Consider the following 13,409-nt stretch of genomic DNA (forward strand, 5'->3'; position numbering starts at 1 on the left):
TGCCCGATCACTCAAATTCAATAGCCACACGAAAAGTCAGCCAATGTTGCAGCCCAATAATGGTGCGAAATTCATACGAAAATTCTTTAGTATGATTTTCGAAAGAAGATTCCTATGGAATTTGACCCATGTATGGCCTCCATTAGGGAGAATCTCACCAAAACTTTAAATCGTATTGCAGAGCTTGCCTAACATGTTATGTGTATCTTAATGCAGACATCTGTTAAAATCAATGAGCCAATCACACAAGCAGAGAATGACATTTCTGTAGGTATTCTGTATATCAACTGTGTACATAACACCTCCATGTTGCTATTTTGCATTGAATTTCTATGTCCGTTTTAGAAAATTACAGCAGCTTCAGACTCAGATGGAAAAGTAATATTTAATACTAAGGTATTACAAAATGGTGCATGTGGCAATTTTATATATATATATTTTTTAATGGAATTCCCCCTTAAATGTAGCTTTATTCTCTAAACAATAAGCTTCCTTCAAACTAATTAAGTGCAATTGTGTCATTTGTAGCCAGAATATTTAGAATATGATGTAAAGCATACAGTTCATTAAGTAGCATGGCTAACTTCTAGAGCTTTCAGTATACCGTATCATACTATCATTTGAACACACTACCTGGCATAATGTAAATTACCTTGAATTTAAATATAAAAATAAAAATCTTGCCTTTCTACCACCTCTTAAACTCTTTCCCGCTGCCCTATAGTAGATATAATGCTACAGGGGTGCGCAAAATCACGTATATTTAAGTGATTTTGCATTTTCCTCGGCTGTCAATCACCGGGTCCCGGCCAGTGATTACTCTCCAGCACCCGGTGATTGCGGAGCATTACCGACTGAGGGAGAGAACTGTATGTAAACAAAACAGTTCTCTTCCCTCTCAGCTCCTGAACACTGTTTTGCATGCTCTGCATAGCAGAGCCATACAAAGCAGTATGTTTACAGTTGAAAGTACTGTTTTGCCTCAAGACAAAGTGTTTTCAACACTACTACAATCGCTCACTAATACACGGATTAGGCTTAATAAATATTAAAGCAATAAATATTAAAAAAGTTCTATTAGTATAATAACATACGAATTGTCAGAATTGCAAATCATATTTAGATCATATATTAGCAAGAATAAAGCATCAATACATCACCAGATATTGTAGCATCACCCGTTGCCCAATGATTGGGGGACTCCAGCAATCAGCAAAGGGGAAATCCGGGAAATCACCACAAGGCACGTCTGCCGCGTCTTCAACGAGTCCTGAATTCCCCTAGAATCCCTTGTCTTTTATATACATAATTTGCAGTGTCCTTGTCTACTGCCATTAACCCCAGCTGCGGTAATGGCCGCTGCCAATGACGTATAGCTGGTAGGAACCAGATGGGAAACGATAGCATAGTCAGACAGGCCAGGTCGATAACAGCGGGACAGACAGTACAAGACAGTAGGCAAGAATACACAGGTCACGAGCCGGGTTCAGCAACGGGAGGTCAGATAAAGGGATAAGGCTGAGAATAGTCTTAGACAAAGCCGAGTCGGTTTCCAGGAGAGCCATGAGAGTAGAACAAGAGCTTGCTGCAACACAATCATACAGGACACGAATGCAAAGAGCAAGTGCAGACAACAGGCTTAAATGTGATTAACCACAACCCTCTGTGGGATGCCTGAAAGCATAAGAGGCTCCCACCATGCTTTGCAGAAACCTAAGATGGATGCCAGCACATGGAGCAGCATAACCTCTGAGGAAAGGTAGGACCTTGATAAGACTGTAGCTTACAGATTTTTCCCTCTAAAGTATCATCGCAAAAAGAAAGATCATGAGTATAATTATCATTATCTATATGGGTGCCATATAATTCTGGGCTCCAATAATGTTGAGCGCCAGGCGCACCAATAATCAAAGGCAAACAAATTTACACATTATAGTTGATTTAGTAATATTATACATTATTGTCCCAAGGCAGGTAGTGTCATTACAAATCATCTTTTGAGCATCAAAGTGTATCCACATATCTATGGGGAGATTCTTGTTGAACACGGTCCTCCATACTAATTCATTTCCTGTCATCAACATAGCCTGAATATTAACTTTCTGTTGTTGCTCATACATGGTTTGCAATATACACACCGTCCAGTTAATAAATCTTGCAACATTAGTGTCAAAACCTTTTGCAAAATATTTGAAGCATTTGTTAAATGAAGCATCATGTTATCAACTCCAGCAGCTATACTAACTGGATGAAATATAGTAGGCATCCATATAGCTTGCATAGTTAAAGCATCATTAATCTCACTCCCAGCATTAGACATTCTATTTGCTAGTGTCTCAATATCAAACACATTTAAGGTTCCTGTTAGGGAGCCGTAACCCCCAAGCAATGTATCATACCATGCCCTCTTTTTCCGTTTCATACAGCTTTTTACAGTACTTGGGAATGTTATTTGAGCATGTATCACAGTTTTCTGTGCATATTGACCCACTTTTTCACATGTAGAAAGCAATCTTTTAATATGGGTCGATAAGAGTGGTGTTTGAATTTACAAAGATTAAGTACTGACCCCACCATGGTCTTCCTTGAACTTCACTGGCGTTGGTACAAGTCATAATGATTGTCTCATTAAGAGCAAACTGAAAAACAGTACTTGGTTTAGTCTTAGTGGTACAGTTTTTTGTTACGGACCTCCTATTTGCAGCTAACAAATTAAGCTTGCTTCCTGTTGGCAACAGCAAATGCTAACTTCAGAGATTACATTTATCACACCTTCATTTCCATGAACCGCATATGTTGGCTTGTAACCCTCTATCGGAGCTCCTGTCCATTCAGTACCATTGAAGGTTATACAGTAATACCTCGGTTTAAGAACGCCTCGGTTAAAGTAATTTTCGGTTTACAAATGAAAATCCACTGAAAATAATGCCTCGGTTTACAAATTTTATATGAATTTTTTTGGCAATACGAAGTGTATGTCAGTGCTGATTTTTAAATGCAATTGCTGGTTCTTTTTTTTTTCTTCACTATAGCTCACAGAATTAGCTGTCACTTTCCCCAAAGTTAACGGAAATGTTGTTTCTTTTAAGAAACTAAAAAGAAACATTGTTTGCCCCCCCCCCCTTTCCTGACCTGCCAGGCTGCATGCTCTGAAAAGGGTCTGGTATGGATTTTGGGGAGGACCCCCACGCCATTTTGTTTTAAATTTTGGCATGGGAGTTCCCCTCAAAATCCATACCAGACATGAAGGGCTTGGTATGGATGGGAAGGGGGACCGCACGCAGTTTTTTAAATTATTTTTTTAATTGCCGGAAATTCTTTTACATTCAGCTGTCAGTGTTGAACCCCGCTGACAGCTGAAATATTAACACATGGTTGTCACTACTAAAATGCCGCATGACTTGATAAAATAACTCATGCGGTATTTATCAGTGTTTACTTTTTTCTGATCTCCGGAACAGATTAATTGGTTTTCAATGCATTCCTCTGGGAAACGGCGTTTCGGTTTAAGAATTTTTCGCTATAAGAAAAGTCCTGCAGAACGAATTAAATTCTTAAACCGAGGTATTACTGTATTCAGAATGGGGCAGGGCTGATTAGCTGAGCATATAAAATCATCTTGAGTTCTATTCGCACGCATGCTTTACCAACCCCAGCTCATTCTGGCATTGCTGGTATCTGTTACTTTAACTCCCGGTGTCCACGCTCCGACCTCTAATTCGACCAACCACACGATACCAAGGATTCCAAGACTGAAGGTAAGTACATTGTTGCTCTGTGAAAGACAATACAGTATGAATCATTCTCGCAAGTAACATTTTTCTTGTGGGAACATATATTTTAGTATACCATTCATTCGCTCCACCAACCCAGCTGCTAGAGGATAGAAGGGAATGTGATATACCCATTCAATGTTATGCTGCATGGCATAATCTTTTACCTGTTGTCCTGTGAAGTGGGAACCATTGTCTGAATTTGCAAAGGAGTACCATAATATTGGGTTATCACTTCTATAGTCCTCAAAGTACTCCACTGAGTAGCAGCTTTGCAGGGGAACCGTACTAGATAACCTAAGTATCTACCGCCGTGCAAATATACTTACAGTTGTGTTCAAAATAATAGCAGTCAGACATCACTAACCTGATCAATCACTGTTTTTGGTAGAAATGATATTTCTACATGGCAAATAATTTACTAGCAGGTGTAGTAGAGTAATAGAAATCCAACAGACCCAACAGTCATGACATGCATGCTGCTGATTCTGTGTAATTGAATCACTAATTGAAAGGGGCATGTTCAAAATAATAGCAGTGTGGAGTTCTATTAGTGAGGTCAGTCATTCTTTGAAAAACAGGTGGCAATTATTGCCCTTTTTAAGAAAGGAAGGCAGCAAATGTTGTACATGCTTGTTACAGTGCATTTCTCTCTGAAATTCTGAGGAAAATGGGTCGTTCCAGACATTGTTCAGAAGAACAGCGTACCTTGATTAAAAAGTTGATTGGAGAGGGGAAAACATATAAAGAAGTGCAGAAAATGATAGGCTGCTCAGCTAAAATGATCGCAAATGCTTTAAAATGGCAACCAAAACCTGAAAGACGTGGAAGAAAGCGAAAAACTACCATTCGAATGGATAGAAAAATAGCCAAAATGGCAAGGACTCAGCCAACAATCAGCTCCAGGAAGATCAAAGAAGGTCTAAAGTTACCTGTGAGTACTGTTACAATTAGAAGACACCTATGTGAAGCCAAGCTATCTGCAAGAAGCCCCCGCGAAGTCCCACTGTTGAAAAAAAGACGTGCTGAAGAGGTTACAATTTGCCAAAGAGCACACTGACTGGCCTAAAGAGAAATGGCGCAACATTTTGTGGACTGATGAAAGTAAGATTGTTCTTTTTGGGTCTAGTGGCTGAAGACAGTTTGTCAGACGACCCTCAAACACTGAATTCAAGCCACAGTACACTGTGAAGACAGTGAAGTATGGTTGCGCAAGCATCAGGATATGGGGATGTTTCTCATACTACGGTGTTGGGCCTATTTATCGTATACCAGGAATCATGGATCAGTTTGAATACATCAGAATACTTGAAGAGGTCATGCTGCCTTATGCTGAAGAGAAAATGCGCTTTAAATGGGTGTTCCATCAAGACAACGACCCCAAACACACCAGTAAACGTGCAACATCTTGGTTCCAGAACAAGAAGATTGACGTTATGGATTGGCCAGCCCAATCCCCAGATCTTAATCCAATAGAAAACTTGTGGGGTGACATCAAAATTGCAGTTTCTGAGGCAAAACCAAGAAATAGAGAAGAACTGTGGAATGTAGTCCAATCATCCTGGGCTGGAATACCTGTTCACAGGTGCCAGAAGTTGGTTGACTCCATGCAACACAGATGTACAGCAGTTCTCAGAAACAGTGGTTATACAACTAAATATTCATTAAGTGATTCAAAGGAAAGCAAAATCTTCAAACATTTTTCAGTTTATATAGTGAATGTTTGAGTTTGTAAAGAAGAATACAAACACTGCTATTTTTTTGAACAGTCTAATATTCACTTTTCTTCAATTTTTTTAGAGGAACAACACAAATTTGATATATTTTTCTTCATGTTTTGATTTGGAATAGAATGTGTAGTGTTCCCAATGCATTTGTGTGTATGGAAATAAAAGCTATTAGAAGGAATTTGAGCTTTATTCACTTTTTTCAACACACTGCTATTATTTTGAACACAACTGTACATCCCCTGGTCTGATAAAATCCATTTGCCATATCTGACCTGGAAACTTACCAATGTGTCCTATCACTGTGTGTGGGACTCCCCTTTTCTGTACAGGTTGGCATACTGGACACTTAAGGATGATGGATTTAATGATGTCCATAGTTAATGGTATCCCCATTTCCTGTGTCCACCTGTAAGTGGCCTTTTCTCCAAGATGTCCACTTTTTTGGTGAGCCCAAAGGGCTGTACCCTGCAGCCATGTTTCCTGAATTTCAGCTTGTCTTTCTGCATCAAATGTTTTGGATATGGCTGCAGCAATATCTGCTTGAGAATTAAACAAATGTCCTAATGAGTCAAGAGGGACATGAGCATCCACATGATGAACAGTTACGGTCATGTTTTGAACACAACTTTCAATGTCCTGCCAGACCTCTTTTCCCCACACTTCCTTACTATGTATCTTTCTCAGCAACATACACATCCGTTCCATCCTTATTAAACACTTCTCTCATTCTTATCAATATAGTTAAATCCGGGTTCTTTAAAGACATGTTACAAATGCACATGCAAAGTTTAGCAACAACATAGAATACGAATGTTAGTAAAAAACAACAAAATCAGCATATCTACTTTCCTAAACCATCAAGCTCGTAAAACATTTACCAGGTCTCTATGGTTCTCTATGACTTTATAGCAGTCTGGGGTCTCAACAGATATGTTATGTATTCATATACAACACTCAGTAGTAGACTCACACAACTCGGTCAATGCTATACCCATTTGTTCTATTTTAATTTAATCCATGAGCACCTGTTTCCTATGTTTTTAGTGCTGGCTTCAGTTTTAATTCTCCTACATAGCTTAACACAAGAATCCTTGTCTAATGATGCATCAAAATCATAACACTTTATCCATTTATGAAGATATTTCACATTTTTTTATTTTCTTGCTTTGGGCAAGATCTGTCTGTGCCCCTTATTCCACTGTATCCCCAGGAATTTCACTACCTGAGACGGACCTTGTATTTTGGCCAGATGGATTTCCCAGCCTTTGGTCCTCTGGGGCAATCGTCCCAATCATCGCTAGATGAAGAATCCCACACATCAGCATCCCACTTATCTGGATTCCAATCAACTGTGGCTGCTGCTATAGCCCGAATTTTTTTGAAGTTTTGAATTTTTGTAGCCTTGATTTCCTTTTACATATTGTGTTATATTCTTTGTAACATTTAAATGATGATAGCATTCATTTTTATATTTCTTAAAAGCTCTTTTCTTGTCATTTATAGCTTTTTTTACTTTGGTTGTGAGCCACATAGGTTTTATTTTTAGTCTTTTAAACTTATTGGCCATGGGAATCTATAGTATTTTGCAGTGTGGTCGCATAAAGTTGTTTTAAAGAATTCCCATTTCTGTTCTGTGTTCTTCAATGCCAATATTCCATCCCAGTCTAAGTCTTAGAGAGCAGCCCTCATCTTTGGAAAATGTGATCTCTTAAAGTAAAGTGTTTTTATCTTTCCAGTATGTGTTTGTTGTTTACAGCTCATGTTATGGTCACTGCAATGCAGATGTTCTTTTATATCAACAATAAGCTCAGCGTGGTTTGAGATTACAAGGTCCAGCAAAGCATCATTCTAGTTGGGGCCTCTATGAACTGCACCATACATTTATCTTGTAATAGAATTATAAATTGTTGCCCTTTAACGGTTTCAGCAACCCCAGTCAATATCAGGGTAATTAAAATCTCCCATTATTATCACTTTCCCAGCCCTGGCAGTCCTTTCTATCTGTGCAAAGAGCTAAGTCCCCACCTCCTCGTTAACACTGAGAGGGCTATAACAAACTCCAATAAATACCTTTGAAGTACACACACTCATGCAGTTCCAGCCATAATGCTTGAGCATCATCACACCCTCCATCAACTAAGTCATCTTTCACACTCCTTTTGAGATCACTTCTCACATAGAGACAGACACCACAACTTTTCTGTTAAACCCAGTATCTCCTAAAGAGAGTATAGCCAGTAATAATAGCTAAGTCATGTGAAGAATGAAGCCAAGATTCAGCAATTCCAAATAAAGTATAATTCATTTATGCACCAAAGCTTCCAATTCACCTATTTTGCTTGGCAGACTTCTGTAATTGCCAAACAAACATTTTAATTATTCATAGTCATATTTTGCACATGTACTATTCACATTTTTTTGTAGTATCAGTTGTATCATTTCCAATGGTTGTTTGTAACATGTGAGCCTTCTTATCACCTGCTATAGCTTTCCCTCCATCTTTCCCTATTCCACCCACCATTAGGGACTGACCCCTGTCTGACCTGCCTGCCCCATTGTATTCTAATTCACCCTCCCCGCTCAATCCTAGTTTAACCACATGCCGCCCAGCCACTGTAGAAATACGTTGGCAGGGCGGCACATCTGGGCAAAACCACGTTTTAAAACGTGTTTGTTTGCAAAACAGGTAGGGGGCGCGCCACCGGCCTACCTGTCCCGCTGATCACGGCCGCGAATGTCAGTCGCCGGGTCACAGCCGATCGCTACCGGCTGTGTCCCGCCGATTAGCGGCAATCACTGACAGAGAGCAGGGCTGCATTAGCTCTGCTTTCTGTCAGTTCCCTATCAGCTTCTGACATGCTGAGCCGGAGAGAAGAGTTTTTCTCTCCCAATCAGCCTGCCCCCCCCCTGGAGTACACACCCCCACCCCCTAGTAAAACACTCCCCTCACACAGTTAACCCTTTCAGTAAATAAAAAAGTTAACCCCTTCCTCCCCAGTGCCATTAGTACAGTGTCAGTGTTTTTTTTTTTTTGCACTGATCACTGTATTGGTGTCACTGGGGATGTCAGTGACCTCAAGTCAGTTCCCCCCAGTGTCAGAATGTCCACCGCAGTCCCGCCATAAGTCGCTGATTGCCGCCATAAGTCGCTGATCGCCGCCATTATTAGTATAAAAAAAAAATAAAAATCCCAGTATCTTTACCGCCATTTGTAAACGCTATAACTTTCACGTAAACCAATTAATTTACACGTATTGGGTTTTTTTTTTAGCAAAGACATGTCACAGAATGCATTTTGGCCGAAATTTATGACGAAATTTGATTTTTTAATTTTTTTTACTGGACATGTTTTATAGCAAAAAGTCCCAAATATTGTTTTTTTTCCTCAAAACTGTCAGCCTTTTTTTTATAGCGCAAAAAATAAAAAATGCACAGGCGATCAAATACCACTGAAAGAAAGCTCTATTTGTGGGAAAAAAAAGACATAAATTTCATTTATATACCGTATTGCATGTGTTTGATCTCTTGATCAGTTGCCTTGGAAGGCGGGGGAGATCAGGGGTGTAATATATCCCTGATCTGTCCATAAAGAGGACCTGTCACTGCCACAGCCATCCCCTATGATAGCAATAAAGCAGTAATTCTAGCACCAGACCTCCTGTTAAACTCGAAACTGGTAATCCGTAAAGACTTTTAAAGCGTCACCTATGGACAATTTTAGGTACCATAGTTTGCCACAGGTGTGCGTCATTTTTAATCTTGACCTGTTTGGTATATATTTACTCAATTCAACATCACATGCTGTACACGGCTGTACACAGAGGCCATGCAGGAACTTAGTGCCCAGCATATTTTTAGCCTCTATGTGCATGAGGCCTGAGTGCCTGAAATTATTTTAAAATTATGTGGGGATAGCGGCCATTAGTCCCAGACCCATCCCAGAGCCATTTCAAAACAGCTAGCCTAGCTAGGGGCTATTATAGCTTCTGTGTCCCCTCCTGAATTTAGCAGTGGAATCAGCAGCTGTCTGATTTTTTTTTTTTTTCATACTGCTTTATTCATTCATTAATGGTTGATAATAGATGTAAATATTAAAAAGGTCTGTTCTTGTCTGAAAACAGTATTCCTTTTGGATAATCAAATTTACTGTATAACAGTCTGAAGAAAGATAATTATCCCTTAAAGACAAAACTGCATTTTTTTAGGTGGGTGGGCAAGGTCAGAGGGTGGGGTCAGTGGTGGTGTTGGGGACCCAACAATGTAGGCCCTACGGGGCCCCATGATTTCTAACAGCAGCCCTGATGACAATGCATCAGTTTTTTTATTCCTAAATTTCTCTGCTGAGCTTCAGAGGAAGAGAAAAGCCTTTAATGATGTTTGCCGAAGTCTTTGTGACAGGAATATCAAACATCGTGTGCTCTACCACAGCCACCTCTGGGTACAATATGAGGGGTCAATCCTTTTTTTTGACACTTCTGCAGAATCTGATGCCTGGTTGAGTAACCAGCGGCAAGCATTAAACTCTATCCATGGTTGATTTAAGCTACACAGCTGTTCCCAACTTTTGCATTGAATAGACGTTGACGCTGCACTGGATCCTAACCTGCCTGCATCTTTAGTGCCATCAGAAGCACTCAAGGACTTATATGTCCCATCTGTTCCTGACGTTATCCTATTTGTGTCAGTTCAGACTGAGTCCTGCTGAGGGTTTCTGGAAATGGTAAGAGGTGATTGTAGCCGTATTAGTGCATTTGCGACAGAAACAATTGAGTACTGTCCGTGATACTTTTTTTTATTTGCACTAACATACAATTTTGAGGACAAGCTTTCGGGGTATGTCCCCTTCTTCAAGTCCAAACAGTACTATTACAAATCACAAAGTTTAAGCAGAATGTTAGAAGGGATTGAAAAAAAAAAAAAAAGAAAGGCTACAGATAAGATACATCAAAAGCGAGGGGGGGAGGGGGCGGGGATACTACACTCACACAGAGGGGGTCAAGCTTCAGCTAATAGTCATAAAACTGTCGGGTAATGGTTGAGGAATCCCATGTCCAAGTTAAGGCCGTTATCTCTTGTCACCCTTGCATGTTGTCAGGAAAAATTGTCACCTTGCATGTTTTAAGACCAACATGGGATTTACCTTTAAATGAGTGCAGCCTTATGACCTGCCATATTTTGAGTTTCAGCTATTTAGTAAGACTAATGGATTTGTTCAAACTGAATATATTTCAGCCAAGCTTTTCACTGCTTAGCCTCCATTAATTTCACTTATAATCTATATGGTTTATGTTTGATGCTGGCTATTATACTGCTGTTATTGTATGTGATCTAGCGAGCTTACCTTTAATCAATCAATTCCCCACTCAATGATGTGCATCGGAATACATATGGCTCCTAGGGTCATTTAGATGCATAATATTGACCATAAGCATACATCCTATGTATGGACAGCTTCTTTTATTTCAATTTGTGTGACTGGTGTTTGTCTGTCACCTTATACCGATATTAACAGATATAAATCTCCACACTTCCCAGCTGCAGTTTCACAATCATCTGGTTACATTTGTAGTTTCAGGGATTGAATCCCTACTGCACACTTAAAAGCCTTAGTGAAACCTCTTTCTAATATATATATATATATATATATATATATATATATAAATATATGTAAAGTTCTCTAGCCTACTGTTCATGAAGGTCTTGACAAGTTGCTGTCTAACTGGTAGATGGTGCCAGAGCTGAATACAGAAGACTGTATTGTCAATCATTGGTCTCTACTAAAGACTTCTTCACCAAATTCACTTCACTCCCCAAAAGCTACAGCGATGTCAGGGTCCTGTCCACGGCAGACGTTCTGGAAGATCTGGCATTTCTGCCAGTACTCTACATGGCACACATCAGCCTCAGTCTGGTGCCAGATGGCCTTTATAAGGAGTCTCATCACTTCCTCTAGTTGCTGGATGATCTCTAGCTCCCCGTGCCCTGTTCCTGTTTCCTGCAATTCTGACTTGTGATTTCCTGTTACCGACTCGGCTTGCTCCTGGACCTGTCTACTCTGATTTACCCCTGATCTGACCTTGGTTTGGCTTACAGATACTCTCTCTCTCCCTCCTCTGTGAATGACCTTGGTTTTCCCATCTGACTACGTCCACTCTGATTCCCACCTGGTACCTGACCTTGGCTTTAACCGACCAAATCCCGGAAGGGCTTGCATACCATGCACAGGCACCTCCTGTCTGCAGACCTATCTCCATGCACCAGCTGTGCTTCTGAGTGGACCACCAACCAGCACTCCTATAGGCGACATGGGAAACTTTGGGTCTGTCCCACTCTCAGGGGAGTCTGGAACTTAGCCACAAGGGAAGCCCTGTCTGCATTGGCCTCCATCACCAGGTACGTGATAGTATCATCCAGCCAGTATGTCCGAGGCTGAGAGAGGCGCTTCCGCACTAGAGGCAACAGATGACGACACTTACCCAAGCAATGAAGGATTTACAGCAAGGATACTTCCAGCTAGAAGGGCGTCTTCATTCCCTCTCTACTTCCGAGGACCAGGATCCCTCCGCCAGTTCCAACCCAGTAGCCGCACCTGCCAGTCAGTTTCCTGCCACCACTCCTGCTATCGTGTTACCACCTCCGGAACCCAGAATTCCTACTCCGGAACATTTTCTTGGGGATCGATGTAAGTTCAGAGCTTTCAAGAATGCCTATGAATTATATTTTGCTCTGCAACTCAGGACCTTTTCTCTGGAAGTGGTCAAGTTCGGGTTCATCATCTCCCTCTTGTCTGAGGAACCTCAGTCTTGGGCACATAGCCTTCTGGAACAAAAGAGCCAAGCACTCAAATCAGTGAGTGAATTCTTTGAAGCCATGGCTGCCCTCTATGATGATCCCCAGAAGACCTCCACTGCTGAGTCCGCCCTCCATACTCTACTACAAGGTCGGCGGCCTGTGGAGCAGTACATAGTGGCGTTCCGTAAATGGTCTGCAGACACTGGTTGGAATGATGCAGCATTGAAGTACCAGTTCTGCCTAGGCTTGTCCGAGTCCCTCAAGGACGAGTTAGCTAGGGTGGAAGCTCCCTCCTCCTTGGAGAACCTTATCCTGCTCGCTACGTGGTTGGATCGGCATCTACGGGAAAGACGCGCTGAGCGTACTCAGACAATTCGGCCCATTTGGGTTCTGCCAAAAGTTCCAGGGCCAACGGCTCCTGCCCTTGCTCTGCAACCCATGAACAATTCGGAGATAGAACCTATGCAAATCGGCCTTCTCAGACCTGGCCTAACTCCAGAAGAAAGGCTACGCAGACAGCAAAGCTGTCAAGTTGCTGGTAGTCGTTGACTCAGGAGCTTGTAGCTGTTTCTTAGACATCCAATTGGCCAAGGATTTACACATCCCTCTTCTGCCTAAGAAACAGATGTCTTACTTGCGGATGGCACTACTCCGAGTTCCGGACCTGTTACCCAGGAAACCATTCCTATTCTTCAGTAGGAAGCGAGTCCCTTTGAGAACAGGTGTGTGCATGAAATGTGTCAGGAAGGAGCTTACGTGCTGTCGTCTCTCCGCCGAGTCCATGCAGTGGTCCGGCGGCCATATTTGTAAGTGTGGCTGTTTCTGTTTTTAGTGCTCCACGTGGATGTAACTGATTTTTTTATGTGATAAAAATACTACACTATATGTGCAACCTTTTCTGGGCTCCGGTTTTTGAGCTCTTTCCTCCAGAATCTACTACAATCAGATTGTTAGCTGATTCTTGCACTGGTGAAATTACATACTCTTCAGAGGGATTACCACAGAGAGCTCGGCTGCATCTGATATCTGACACATATTCATTCCTGCTGTGGAGAGGTCATATCTTCTGGAGGGATTTCTGTATAGAGCTCAGTTATTTCTGGCTTCTGGTGAG

At 41.2% G+C, this 13,409-nt stretch overlaps 1 pseudogene; it reads right to left on the minus strand.

The window, feature by feature from the left end:
• Positions 1–1,713: 1,713 nt before the first annotated feature.
• Positions 1,714–6,115, minus strand: LOC149467544 (uncharacterized; annotated as a pseudogene).
• Between the last annotated feature and the right edge of the window lie 7,294 nt (positions 6,116–13,409).

Source organism: Staurois parvus, unplaced genomic scaffold (genome assembly GCF_062004578.1).
Source record: "Staurois parvus isolate SC_StPar_1 unplaced genomic scaffold, SC_StPar_1.0 ptg000106l, whole genome shotgun sequence".
NCBI classification, from domain to species: Eukaryota; Metazoa; Chordata; class Amphibia; order Anura; family Ranidae; genus Staurois; species Staurois parvus.